This window comes from Pseudophryne corroboree, chromosome 3 (genome assembly GCF_028390025.1).
Source record: "Pseudophryne corroboree isolate aPseCor3 chromosome 3, aPseCor3.hap2, whole genome shotgun sequence".
NCBI classification, from domain to species: Eukaryota; Metazoa; Chordata; class Amphibia; order Anura; family Myobatrachidae; genus Pseudophryne; species Pseudophryne corroboree.
The window spans coordinates 702,654,862-702,669,701 of NC_086446.1; the positions used below are offsets into that span (position 1 = coordinate 702,654,862).

The following is a 14,840-nucleotide window of genomic DNA, read 5'->3' on the forward strand; positions in this document are numbered from 1 at the left end:
CAGCCAGATGATAAAGTCACTGAATGAATGCTGGGTGGAACCAGCCAGGTGATGAAACACGGAGTGAATATAGTAAGATGCTAGGGAGCGTGGAAACAGAGGAATTGAAGGATGATTACCGGTGGTAGTGGATACTGCTGGAAGCAGATGAAATAGCTGGAAGCTGGAAACTGGATCAGCCACGGAGGACTGCAGAGTCAGGCTGCACCGCAGGATGGTAGGCAGGTGCGGGTCTCTTTGGTGGATGCTGGAGACAGGAGCTGGAACCTGGAAACACAACCACAGGAGAGAGACTGGAACAAGGTATGACAAACAAAGCACTGACCATTTGCTGGCCCAGGCACAGGATACTTATACCTGCAGCAATGCAGGTATTGGCTGGGCAATTATGCAGATTTCCAGGCAGTGGATTGGAGGAACTGAAGCATGTGATTGAATCCAACATGGCTGCGCCCATGTTAGAACTTGGAGGGAAAACTGGTTTAGGAAACCATGTGGAAACATAACTGCAATGGCGGCGCCGGCCGCAGAGGACAGGAGACGCCAGACTGAGAAATGTATGCTGATACTCGTGGATGACAATGGAGGCGGCGGCAGGCATGAAACACCACACTGACAACCTGCACCTATAACACAGGAGCGGCGGCGGAGGCCGCGGAGAACGGGAGACGCCATGCAGGATTCAAACATGGCGCCGCTATGACAGCATCTCAGCGTGACAGGATGTATGTGCAGTATGTGGACACAGATGAGATCCGGCCTTGGAACGCTGAGCGAGCCTCAGGAGACATCTGAAAGGCAGGTAATGGCGTCCAGATACCCGGATCGTGACAGAAGATTGACAAGAATTAGGCGTACCTGGGCAGATCCGGACCATTGGAGACCGTTTTCGGGGAGTGGTAAGGAAAATGCAGGCGTGTCCAGCAGAACGGAGGGCGGATGTCTGACGTCAAAGCCTGCCCCAGCATCGCAGAGATCGTCGTCCAGGGCTGGTCTACTTCTGCTTGAAATGTTTTTTAGCTTAGCAGAGCTGCACAAGCGATTGCAGCCCTGCTAAGCTAAAATACACTCCCCCATAGGTGTGTACTAGTTGATCGCAGCTGCAGCGAAAAGTTGCTGGCTGCGATCAACTCGGAATGACCACCTTAGTTCCTCTGTTCCCAGGCTGCCCTGACCAATTAGCTGTCCGCATACAGACAATGTGATCGGACCAGGGTCCTTGCTTAACTCTTGCTGTGCCACCATTTTGCCCCTCTGATGCTGCAGAACTGTAACCAGCTTTAAAGGGGCATACACATCATTCTCTGGGGTGCCACAATAGCACTCTTCTGACCAAAGTTTACAATTGATCTTTTAGCTGCCGCACATACAGTATTTCTTACTTGTCTTCTGCTTTTGACGTAGTTGACCTCTTTCTTATTCAACATCTAAAGGGCCCTACTCACTGGCCGACCCGCCGCCGAGCTGCCCGACGGCGGATACGGCCGACGAGCGACCCGGCGGCGGGGGGGGGGGGGCAGTGACGGGGGAGTGAAGTTTCTTCACTCCCCCCGTCACGCGGCTGCATTGAAGTGCAGGCAAATATGGACGAGATCGTCCATATTGGCCTGCATGCACAGCCGACGGGAGACCAGCGATGAACGAGCACGGGGCCGCGCATCGTTCATCGCAGGAGTCTCCACACTGAAAGACATGAACGAGTTCTCGTTCATTTATGAACGAGATCGTTCATATCTTTCAAAAAATCGGCCAGTGTGTAGGGCCCTTAAGACTTTTCTTTTTAATGGACACCGCTTCCTAAAGGTATTGATCTGGCTGCTCTTTTAAACTCTACTTATTCTCTGCTTACTCATTCCTTTTGTGTTCCCCCAAGCCCGTCTATCAATGCAGCAACATTCCCTCCTGTTCTCAATTATCATAATGATAGCAAAGTGTTTCTAAGGGGTGTAGTCAGCACAGAAATGGCAGTGGACTCCAGAACTACTAATTAAATTAGCAAAGTGAGTAAAATAAATTGAAAGGGTATGGATTACAGGGTCCACTCTAATTAAGTTGACACTGGAAAAGGTCAACAGGGCCAAAAGGTCGACATGACAAATGGTCGACACACAAAAAAGGTTGACATAGCGTTTTTGTTGTTGTTTTCACCGTCACAGCACATGGAACCCCAATTAGTATGCTGCGTCCCGTCGCATGACTCACTTTGTTACTAGGGGGGACATTCAGATCTGATCGCTGCTGTGCGTTTTCGGCAGCGGGTGATCAGATCTGAACTGCGCATGTGTATGCACCGCAATGCACAGGCGTGTCGGACGGGTAGAACGGTCTTCGCCGGTCAGCGAATGGGATGATGCGTTCGCAATGAGATTGACAGGAAGAGGCCTTTTGTGGGTGGCAACTGACTGTTTTCAGGGAGTGTCCGGAAAAACTCAGGCGGATTCAAACGTTTTCAGGGAGAGTTTTTGACATCAGCTCTGATTCCGATCAGCAGGATTCAATCGCACAGGATAAGTAAGTCCTGGGCTGCGCAGACACTGCACAAAATCAGTTTGTGCAGCTCTGCTATACATGTGATTGCACACTTACACAGCAAAAATACACTTCCCCTGTAGGCAGTGACTATCTGATCGCATGGGAAGCAAAAAACGCAGCCCAGCGTTCAGATCTGAATTAGTCCCAAGGTTACTATTCTCAATCGTAGTCCACATGGATGGTAAAGTATGAAAACGTTTTTAAAAAAACCCAAATAAGCTGTGTTGGCCATATGTGTGTCGACAATTGACACCTGTTGACTTTTTATACCTTTAACAGAGAGGTTTGGTTTGGTCCCGCACAGGAAAGTTATTATAGCAATGAACATGGGTTTGTACAAAACTTGTAGAAAACTGTTAGACTAACCAACAATACTAAACATAGAGATCCTTTAAAAAGGTACCTGATAATTATTATAGGTTGGTGGTGCTCCCAGAGTCAGTAATAAATTGAATAGGAAAGAGAAAAAAGAAAGACTCTGTGTTGGGGCACACTTTGAAATTTGTAAATTTATTAAAACTTAACTTTTAATTTAGTTCCGCATAAAAAAAGGGAGGTTTGATACAGAAAAATGTTCAAATACACAAAATATACATATATTGGTAACAATCTTCACAGAAAATGTGTTCAAATGTATAAAGTATATAAATAAATAAAGTAGTTGATAAATTCCACACAGGGAAAGAAGAATCTGATTCAAAATTAATTAACAAAAATCAGGATAAACCTGATAACAAATTAGGAGCACCTATGGTGAAAAATATATGGAAAACAAATATATGCCTGGTTGATCAAGATAAAGGGCACAAATAGATGAAAATGAAATGAAATCACAATTGTAGTGACAATGGGTTATTAGAAATCTATTAGCCTAATTGATCAAGATAGAGGGCACAGGTACGTATAATTATAAATATAATTCACAATTGAAATGATAATTAAATGATGGTAATCCCCTGGTCGAAGCTATGTTTGCTACCGAGAAGATCCTTGTAAGAATTTGATTCCAAACGACATTCATAAGAAAACAAAACAAAGATTGCCAAAAATAGTGGTGATCTAAGGTTATTAGGGAGTAGCCAAGAAACAGGTAAAGACTTTGAAAATTCGGAAGTTGCTCTAACACTTCTGCTGTTTGTGATCAGAGGTTAAATCTTTACTGCACCTGATATTCCCAAGTGGTCACCCAGCTGGGTACTAATCAGGCTTATCAACGCTTAGCTTCCAAGATCGGATGAGATTGGGCGTTTCCGCTGGAATATGGCAGTAATTGAAACACTATGACAGAAATGAGAGAGTGTAATAGAGGATGAGCAACAAGAGTACTTCTGCTGTCCAGTTAATAGCGCAGATTCTCTGTTACTACAGGCATTGCAGAGAGTGGTCTCGCATCTGGATGAGAGGGTACCGAAATATAGGTGAGATAAGTAGAGGATAGGGAGGGGATCCCACCTTCTGCTGTCCACTGTCTTATATGTTATAGCGGACAGTGGATGAGAGAGGTAGGTTAGGCTCACCAATTGAAAATAAAGGTTTGAAGACAATATGATGTACTCAAAAAAGTCGATTTATAACAGGCTACTTTGCTAAGCCAAAGGACCAGTATAGAGAAAATTACGAGAAAAAGAGCCTAAATTAGGTTACATAATGATAGTTATGAAATAACTAGGTAGCGGAATAGCCATTGATATAGTGCTGATAAGTAACATGAACAAATTACAAATTAGTAGGCTTAGAAACAAATTATACGAAATACTGCTATGCACATAAAAATGCTAAGAGACATATGCATTTTATATGGAAAAGAAAAAAGTGGTCTATGGCAATCTAAGAAAAATCGAAGGATCACTTTAGCAAACAAAGAAAAAAATTATATAATAATAATAATTAAATAATTGGTAGTAATGCAGAGAGTCCCAGTGGACACATACAATACCAGGGGATACCAGGGAGTGATCTGAACTACAAAAGGTTCAGCATCACTGAGCACAGACGGCCGTTTCACCAGGGTGGCTTGTTCACTGTGTCAGGGCATTAGGAATAGCTGCCGTATTTAAGGTAGAAAGGGGAGGGGACAGAGGAGGCTTGGCGTCATTCTAATTGCGGATTGGTTGGAGACCGGAAGTCAATATTAGTGACGTCATCTCCGTATTGGAAGAACTGTACTGTTAGGTAAATCGGGTGTCTGAAACCTTTCTTGCAGTTAATGTATAGGATCATGTAGAAGTAGCTGACATGCAGCCGGATCATTCAATAGATCAGCGTTGGCGATCCTGCGATCGCGTCTGACCGGAAATCACGTCTGACTGGAAGTCTCGCGATCGCGTCTGTCTGGAAGTCGCATCTGGCCGGAAGTTACGTCTGACCGGAAGTCGCTTCTCCGGTTTCACTGGTGCCTGGTGCTCAGCAAGTTTGTTGATCTTGAGTTGCTAGGTAGCCGTTGCTTGGTAACCAGGTTCACAGAGTAGTTTGTGTCAGAGGCTAACAGCGGTGTGATGCGTTCATACTGGTTAATGAGTCATCGGGTGGCCACAGCATACACAGAGTGGTACTCCAAAAAATTGTTATAACAAATCTTCAAGGCTTTATTCGGTTGTGGGTCACTGAAAGAGTAAATAGAGATTTAAAATTCTGAAGACATGATAGGAGGGAAAGAAGGAAAAAATGGGAAGAAAAATATAAAAAATTATTAGCTGATGTTAATAAATAACAGAAAGTGAATCAATATGGACAGTTGGTTCCTGAGGAAGCTGGATAAGAGGAAAAGGCATGATTATTGTTAATAGGGTAATGATACTTAAGTATAATATATAGCTTCAGCAAGTGCGTTGTTTATATATAAGAAATGGACGATGGTGTGTAATACAACCATCTTACCCAAATTCAGCAGTTGCTGGGCAGCCTTAACATATAAGTTCCCCAAAACGTGGGAATATGATAGGTTGTGATTACATTTTAAAACCTGATACCTAGGAAAAAAGTTTAAAATGAACAAACAAAAATTAACATAGTTCTTGAAGAAACATGAAATAGAGGGAAGGTCACTGAATAGGTAGTTAATTATATGACCATATAGTGATGTTTGAACATAGTTCTTGAAGAAACATGAAATAGAGGGAAGGTCACTGAATAGGTAGTTAATTATATGACCATATAGTGATGATTGAACTATATTGAACTATTGACTTTTTATACCTGTCAACCATAAGCACTTTCGACCTTTTACATGTCGACATAGTGACCATGCCGACATTTTGTCCATGCATGTCAACCTATAGTGGTCGACCTATAGACTGTTGGCCTAATTAAGGTCGACCTATCATCCGGTTACCATTATGGTGTCCTCCTTCTTACAGTACCTGGATTTAATTGCTTTAATCCCCTAATAATGGGGTTCTCACCGTCAACTAATTTACATCTACATAACCTCTATTTATTTTGTTCAAACAATTGCAACACAAGTAGGTAAAGTAAATCTTACCACAATGATAATTGTATTCTTATTGGAACAATTCAGCCATGTAATCTTTAACAGATCTTAAATCCACAAATAATATATAATATAAATCCTGGTTATTCAGTTTGTGAGAGTCAATCAAATGAACTACGAGTGAAGTAGGAGTGAAGGAGGAAAGTATATGTTATAAAGAGTTAGGACCAATATAAGATGCCCAAGTTGCCCATAGAAGACAAGTTGAGGGTATTTTTGCAGGGACTTGTAATAGCATAAAACCTTTTAGTACAATCTGACTACCAGATACATCGGTATGGGATGCGGTCAATTTGCCTACAATCAAAGTTCTGATGGTCAAAATACCGACAACCATTAATTGATGGTCAAAATCGCGACAAGGTCAAAATCCCGACATGGTTAAAATACGACATTTGAAATACAGGCAAGGTCAAAATAGAGACATTTAAAATGTCGACAGGTCAAAAAGTCAACATGATTTTTTCATTGAAACAGACTTGTTCATACTTCACCATCCCAGTGGACCTGGAGGGGGAATATAATAGTGTGCCAAGCGCACAATAAAAAACTTGCGTTGACTTTCTGACCTGCCGACATTTTAACTGTCGGTATTTTGCCCATGTCATTTTTTTTCAATGTCGGTATTTTGACCTTGTCAGTTTTTTGCCCTTGTCGGGATTTTGACTGTCGGTCAATTGTTGTCGGGATTTTGACCATCTGGATTTTGATTGTAGATATTTCATACTGATCCCATTGGTATATATCTGCAGGATGCCGGTGATATGCCTCCAGATGAATCCAGGTTGGGAATTCATTTGTCAGGGAAAGTTTTGGTAAATACATTAGACTGGGAGATAAATGAGCTGTGTAGTATTTTGAAATGAATTTTATGGTAATGTCTGGACACCATTGCTTTATTTAAATGGGAAGTAGGAGGAATGAGGTTTGCAGTGGGAAGTGGTGTAACCAATCAGCCACCTTGGTTGGGGAAAGTGCTTTTCTTGAGTTCATCCAGTGGATTTTCCCAGTCCTGGTACAGCAAAATTATATTTAGTATATTCAACTGAAATAGTTGATTAATGGGCAATTTTAATCGGCGATGTTAGTATTGAGGCATGACCTCCATTATGTCACCTAGCCTACATTAACCAGCTTTGTGCCATACATGAAATAAAGTGTTAGGTTTTGATGGAGTAGAAATGTAAGGCATTACAAGGACAATTTACATTGTAAATCTGGTCTTGTTCTATTTAGTTGCTACTCTTAAAAAATTATCCTGATTAATGGATTATCTCCGATAGATTTGAAAATGCTAAAAATCAGAGTACACAATGGAAGCACATTACAGTTAATAGCGAGATAGCGCAGATGGGGACTAACAAAGTGAACTGTAATATCTAATATGGAAAACAAAGCAGTAGCCTATAAGGATTTTTTTTTATTTTTATGACCAAACTTAAATATATTTGTGCAGTCTCCCCCTTCCCCAGCTGAGTATGAAACGTTCTTTATTTGTGTAAAAGGAGCACTGCAGTGCACAGTGATGTTTAAAACACAGTTTTATGTGCTGATTTATCAATGAATAATATCATATGCAACGAGTTTTAAAACACATTGCGTATGATAAATGGTGCTCCAGCCAATCAGCTCCTAATTGTTATGTGTTTGAAAAATGACAGTTGCGAGCTAGTTGGCTTGAGCACCATTTATATGCATCGAGTTTTAAAACTTGCTGTGTATGACAAAACTTGTTGACAAATCAGCCTCTTAGTGATTCTTCATACATGTGCGACCAATCAAATGCACTCATCATCATCGTTCAACTTACACTAAGGTCAAAGCACACAAAAGGCCAACCACTCCAAGCGACTTTATTTGCGACTTTTTGCTGGCCAGTTTACTACACTTGCAATTCAAGACTACACCACGCCCTTACTCTACTTTGGCTATGACTGCATTCCCATTCCAGCCCCTTGTCATCAGGGGCGGATTGGGAACAAAACGCGGCCCTGTAAAAAATTGTACTAGTGGCCCCACATGCTCAGCACCAGAGGTGTAAGGTCTAGCCATGGGCCATGGCAGCAGCACCCTCCCCCCAAGACTTTCCAGATAGTGGGCATGTCCAGCATCAAGGGGGAAATTAAAAAGAAATAAAATTAAATATTATGAGCACATTATATCATACACCTTCAGAATTTAGGAAACTATATCATTCTTTAGAAAGATATATTTTCTTGCTTATTACACCAACCGTATCCCAATCACTATTGACTCAATCTTATATGTCAGCCAAGTAGGCAGACAGAGCATATACTAGATCATCTGCAATCACAGGATAAGTGGCAAAGTAATTTTTATATATGCAAATTGTTTGTCATCTTATTCATTATGTCTAAAAAGGACCACATGTCCTCAAACAAAACAGGCCCCGCGGATGCGTCGGCCCACCGGGAAACTTCCCTTTAAACCCTATGGCCAATCAGCCTCTGCTTGTCATACACAGTGGCCGGGGCACAGTTAAAAAGCAAGTACATGCAGCTTGTGGCTGAAAAAAGCAGTAATTCACATCTTCCTTACCTGCTAGCTCCCGACCCGTCGCTCTTCTTCCATTTGCCTCCAAATTACTTGAGAGGCTGGTGTACAGCCAGATCACCAGCTACCTCTGTGACAACTCCATCCTTGATCCTTTTCAATCTGGCTTTCGCTCTCTACATGCCACTCAAACTGTCCTTGTCAAAGTCACCAATGGCCTGCTTTTTGCCATATCCAGTGGTTACTGCTCTCTGCTCATCCTCCTGGACCTCTCTTCTGCCTTTGACACTGTAGATCATCCTCTCCTCCTCCACACTCTCCAGACCGTTGGCCTCTCCAGCACTGTCTTTGCCTGGTTCACCTCTTCACTAAACACTCCTTCTCAGTGTCTGCCTCCGGCTCCACCTCACCCCATTTCATCCTCCCCGTTGGTGTCCCACAGGGCTCTGTCCTGGGCCCCCTTCTCTTCTCCCTGTACACCTCTTCCCTGGGTGTGCTCCTAAGCTTCTTTGGCTTTCAATACCACCTCTATGCCGATGATATGCAACTATTCCTCTCCTCTCCTGACCTCTCTCTCTCTGTCCTCTCTCGGGTATCCAGCTGCCTCTCAGCCATCTCCTCTTGGATGTCTAAGTGCTCCCTGAAGCTCAGTTCAAGCTACGTAACATCGTTCGGATCAGGCCGTTCCTCTCCCAGAGTGCAACTAAACTTATTATCCACTCACTGGTCATCTCACGGCTCGACTATTACAACAGTCTCCTCACTGGCCACCCATGCTCCCATCCCACTCCACTCCAATCTGTTCTCAACTCCACAACTCGACTTATCTTCCTCTCCTGCTGCTCTACATTTGCCACTCCTCTTCAACAAAACCTGCACTGGCTCCCATTCCCCTACAGAATCATCTTCAAACTCCTCACCCTCACGAACAAGGCCCTCTCTAACTCCACTGCTCCCTACATCTCCAACCTCATCTCCCTACATACTGCCTCCCGCCCACTCTGGTCGGCCAACGACATTGCCTCTCCTCTACCCTGGTCATTGCATCCCATGCGCGAATCCAAGATTTTACCTGTGTTGCCCCCCTTCATTGGATTCAGCTCTCTCCCTCTATTAGACTCTCCCGGACCTTCCAAAGCTTCAAATGGGCACTGAAAACCCACCTGTTCATCAAAGCGTACCCTTTCACATAACCTAGTTTTGAGGCCACTCTCCCAACCCACTACCTCATTCCTTAGCCATCTATAGCTCACTTATTTCCTACCATCAGACTGTCTTTAGCTTGCTCGCACCTCATGTCACCTGTCTGTCTCCCCCCACCCCCTAGATTGTGAGCTCCTTGGAGCAGGGCCCTCTTCCCTCCTGTTCCCACAACCCTCTTCTCTCACACTTCAATTACAGCCTACGTAGGGAATGTCCATACCTGCATCTCCTCTCGCTCATTATTGTTCATCTCTTCCAGTGGCTGCCTACCCCTAGTAGTATGACGACTACTCCTTTGCTTCCTTTCATCTTGGCTGTAGTATGTACTGAGAATTGTGTGTAGTGTGTACTGAGAACCTGTGCTCTATTTTGTTTTTCTGTTAATGTAATGTTAAGTTCTGTGAACCCTGTATTGTTATAATGTCTGCCATATGTACAGTGCTGCGAAACACTTGTGGAGCCCTATAAATGAAATGTAATAATAATAATAATAATAATAATAATAACAATAACAATAATAATAATTTATATCTCACTTTGATCAAGACCCTATGTATGTATCTTTGGGGTGTAAATGTTGCCTACATTGCGGTGTTTATCTACTGTATGTCTTACTTGTCTGATTTACTCCATAGCATGTCTATACAATGATGCCTAATGCCAATTTATAGTCTTTCAAATTAGGTAAATGTAACCATGGGAGGTAGTGGGTCTTTGCACTTTAATGAAACAAATCTCCTCGCTCATGTGCCCAATACATTTTTGAAAAATATTAGTTACTGTATCTCTTTTCTGAGCACAAGCAGAAAGAAAAAAGGGCGATCTGTTAAGTGGTGCACGGGGTTTTAAAATTTAACTTTTATTTCCTGTCCTAAAACATGGTTGATCTATCATACTAGATCGAAAAACATTATGCGAAATATTACAAACATATATGTGAAAAGATTACGACAATGTGAGACGATACAGAGAAGAATAAATATGAAAAAGAATTAAAACAGCCTTGGTGTCTTTACTGTGTCTATTTGTTATATATTTATTGTATCCTTTTATTGGTAATTTATTAAATAATGATGCTGAATGTGTTACTGAGTTTGTTCAAAAGAATTGGAAACTATGTTTCTTGTTGAAGCCCAGCTCTGGTTCTTGGCAGTAAGCCAGATCACATTCTGAAACAATGTTTGCTACAGCACAGTAATATTTTTACTGATAGCGCAGTGGTTTCCAAACTTTTTTGAATCACGGCGCCTTAGAATATCAGAATTTTTTTTACGGCACCTCTAGGCCAAAAATTTCTTATTGAGAAATTTAGAAAGAAATATTACATTAAGTAGATCGCGTTTATATGTCATCCTTAGGGTCAGTTGTGTGGTGAGGGACAAGATTTACTTCTGTTTGGCCACATATTTTATGACTGGCAGCCACCAGCACTGGTTTTGCCTATTAGATTGACCATGAATAATTTGAATTGGTCCTGGACCACCAACCCAGGGCACCCCTGCAAGTGTCCCGACGCACCCCAGGGTGCCACGGCACACAGTTTGGGAACCTCTGTGATAGCGTCTTGGCTAAAAAGGAAAGCATGCATATGTTCTGCACTGTGATCTTTTAGTGTGCAACTCCTCCAATTTAAATACAGGTGCTGTTATCCTGCAGCAGTTATAGAGTATAATTCAATGCTGACAAATTGCTTGTGTCTCCTGTGGCCCGCAAGGTGTCAGTTTATACTACTATTGCCTTATAGTGAACCTGGGGATATTAGCGCTTTTAATCCCCTGTCTACTAATGTAATATATGTACAAATTATGTATATAATCAAATAGACAGTATGTTGTTGGTTTATGCTGCGTATAACTGTAAATGCATGAATTTAGGGGATCCTTCTATATGCCATTAATACAGTAATAGTAATCAGGTGTGCTATAATATGAATCCGTGTTGGAATAGACAGATTTGTGGGGCTACCAGTAATGTTTCAATACATTGTAATTATAATTCATTACTTGCCCCCGTATCGGTCTATCTTAGAGTGTACTCACATTAGATTCTCTTACTATAATATAGAGAATTTATTTGCATCTATAATAGAGGCAAATCAATATATTGGATAGGTGGTAATAATGTAATTCAATGTTAGTCTCTTTCTAGAGTACACTAATTAGGGAAAGCATTTTATTATCATAGTGAGTGACTCTCAGAGTTTGCATTCTCCATAATTTTAATAATTCCGTCAAGAGAGCATCACTAATTAATATGTCCAAAATACCTCCACTCTATTAGTGCCCAGATATTATAAATATATAGTATATGATGATATAATACTATATGCGGCACCACTGTTTACAGATTCTATATGTGCAGGTGGTGTTTCTCCCTAATATAACTTCCACTAAGCATTTATAAACATTCTGGTTTCACTGCACTAAATTGCACCATGTGATCTACTGTTTTTAATATCGAGCTTTCTGCCTATGGTATGCAGTATTTCTGGCTGAGCACTAATAGTAAATACTAGATTCAAAGGTAACACATTCAATTTAAATAAAGATCAGTAGGACACCAGGCTGGAGTCCTACGTACGTTTCGCATACAGGCTTTGTCGAGGTAACCGGAAGCAGCCTCCGACTGTCCTTTTTAAAGTACCCGCTACCAATCGCTATGCGTCGCGGGATTTCAAAATTAAACGAGCGCCAAAGTCCGTTGAGATCCATAATCTCTTTATGTATTAGTTGCCCTGCATGTTAATTAGGTAAGTACTGCTAGAGAGGTCCTGTTATCCCCTTCACAAAGGGTACCTTCAGACTCCAATCCAAGTCTCAATAATCATGAGAGCCGTGTTACGTGAAGCCGAGATTGAGATGCAGTAGACTGATCTTTTCTCTTTGATGAAAACAGTACTATTTATCGCTCAGGATGATAGATATTTTCACATCACAGCAATCAATGCTATATTTATATGAGTTATATGTTGTTATACAAGGGTGAATATATATGGAAAGGACTGGTTTTGTATCCAGTTTGTTGGTCCTGGGAATATTGCTATTAATTGCTAATTAATTATCTGATGCTCTATTATAATAAAAAATATAAAAAATATAAAAAATATATAAAAATATAAACAGTATAAAAATATAAAATATATATATATATATATATATATATATATATATACCAGATGTTTTTACCTATATATAGTTAGATGCGCATTTTTATGTGATATTACTGTTCTATCAGACTAATTGTCTAAATGTTTTCTATATTAAACACCATGTAGTTGTGTTCATTGGTGCGTGACCTATGAGTGAGGATGGTGTGTTGTTGTGAATCCGATTATGATTTTAAAAGTGACAATGATGATAAAGTGTATACTCTAGCAGTACTTACCTAATTAACATGCAGGGCAACTAATACATAAAGAGATCATGGATCTCAACGGACTTTGGCGCTCGTTTAATTTTTAAATCCCGCGACGCATAGCGATTGGTAGTGGGTACTTTAAAAAGGACAGTCGGAGGCTGCTTCCGGTTACCTCGACAAGCCTGCATGCGAAACGTACGTAGGACTCCAGCCTGGTGTCCTACTGATCTTTATTTAAATTGAATGTGTTACCTTTGAATCTAGTATTTACTATTAGTGCTCAGCCAGAAATACTGCATACCATAGGCAGAAAGCACGATATTAAAAACAGTAGATCACATGGTGCAATTTAGTGCAGTGAAACCAGAATATTTATAAATGCTTAGTGGAAGTTATATTAGGGAGAAACACCACCTGCACATATAGAATCTGTAAACAGTGGTGCCGCATATAGTATTATATCATCATATACTATATATTTATAATATCTGGGCACTAATAGAGTGGAGGTATTTTGGACATATTAATTAGTGATGCTCTCTTGACGGAATTATTAAAATTATGGAGAATGAAAACTCTGAGAGTCACTCACTATGATAATAAAATGCTTTCCCTAATTAGTGTACTCTAGAAAGAGACTAACATTGAATTACATTTTTACCACCTATCCAACATATTGATTTGCCTCTATTATAGATGCAAATAAATTCTCTATATTATAGTAAGAGAATCTAATGTGAGTACACTCTAAGATAGACCGATACGGGGGCAAGTAATGAATTATAATTACAATGTATTGAAACATTACTGGTAGCCCCACAAATCTGTCTATTCCAACACGGATTCATATTATAGCACACCTGATTACTATTACTGTATTAATGGCATATAGAAGGATCCTCTAAATTCATGCATTTACAGTTATACGCAGCATAAACCAACAACATACTGTCTATTTGATTATATACATAATTTGTACATATATTACATTAGTAGACAGGGGATTAAAAGCGCTAATATCCCCAGGTTCACTATAAGGCAATAGTAGTATAAACTGACACCTTGCGGGCCACAGGAGAGAACTAGTGAAAATGAAGGTTATTTAACCGCAGAGACTATGGCCGACACAAGCAATTTGTCAGCATTGAATTATACTCTATAACTGCTGCAGGATAACAGCACCTGTATTTAAATTGGAGGAGTTGCACACTAAAAGATCACAGTGCAGAACATATGCATGCTTTCCTTTTTAGCCAAGACGCTATCAGTAAAAATATTACTGTGCTGTAGCAAACATTGTTTCAGAATGTGATCTGGCTTACTGCCAAGAACCAGAGCTGGGCTTCAACAAGAAACATAGTTTCCAATTCTTTTGAACAAACTCAGTAACACATTCAGCATCATTATTTAATAAATTACCAATAAAAGGATACAATAAATATATAACAAATAGACACAGTAGAGACACCAAGGCTGTTTTAATTCTTTTTCATATTTATTCTTCTCTGTATCGTCTCACATTGTCGTAATCTTTTCACATATATGTTTGTAATATTTCGCATAATGTTTTTCGATCTAGTATGATAGATCAACCATGTTTTAGGACAGGAAATAAAAGTTAAATTTTAAAACCCAGTGCACCACCTAACAGATCGTCTTTTTTCTTTCTGCTTGTGCTTGTACCATATACGATCTGTGGTTGCACCCCCACTTGTGAATTAAACAATTATATTTCTATTAAAAA

At 40.6% G+C, this 14,840-nt stretch overlaps 1 protein-coding gene and 1 non-coding gene across 2 annotated transcripts in view; one reads left to right on the plus strand and one right to left on the minus strand.

Annotated features, from left to right (window-relative positions):
• PDE6C (phosphodiesterase 6C) overlaps window positions 1-14,840 on the plus strand; it is a 263,370-nt gene that overhangs the window by 80,675 nt on the left and 167,855 nt on the right. The window lies entirely within an intron of this gene.
• Window positions 3,686-3,804, minus strand: LOC134885752 (5S ribosomal RNA). The gene has a single exon (XR_010169859.1). It is a non-coding gene; the product is annotated as a 5S ribosomal RNA (ribosomal RNA).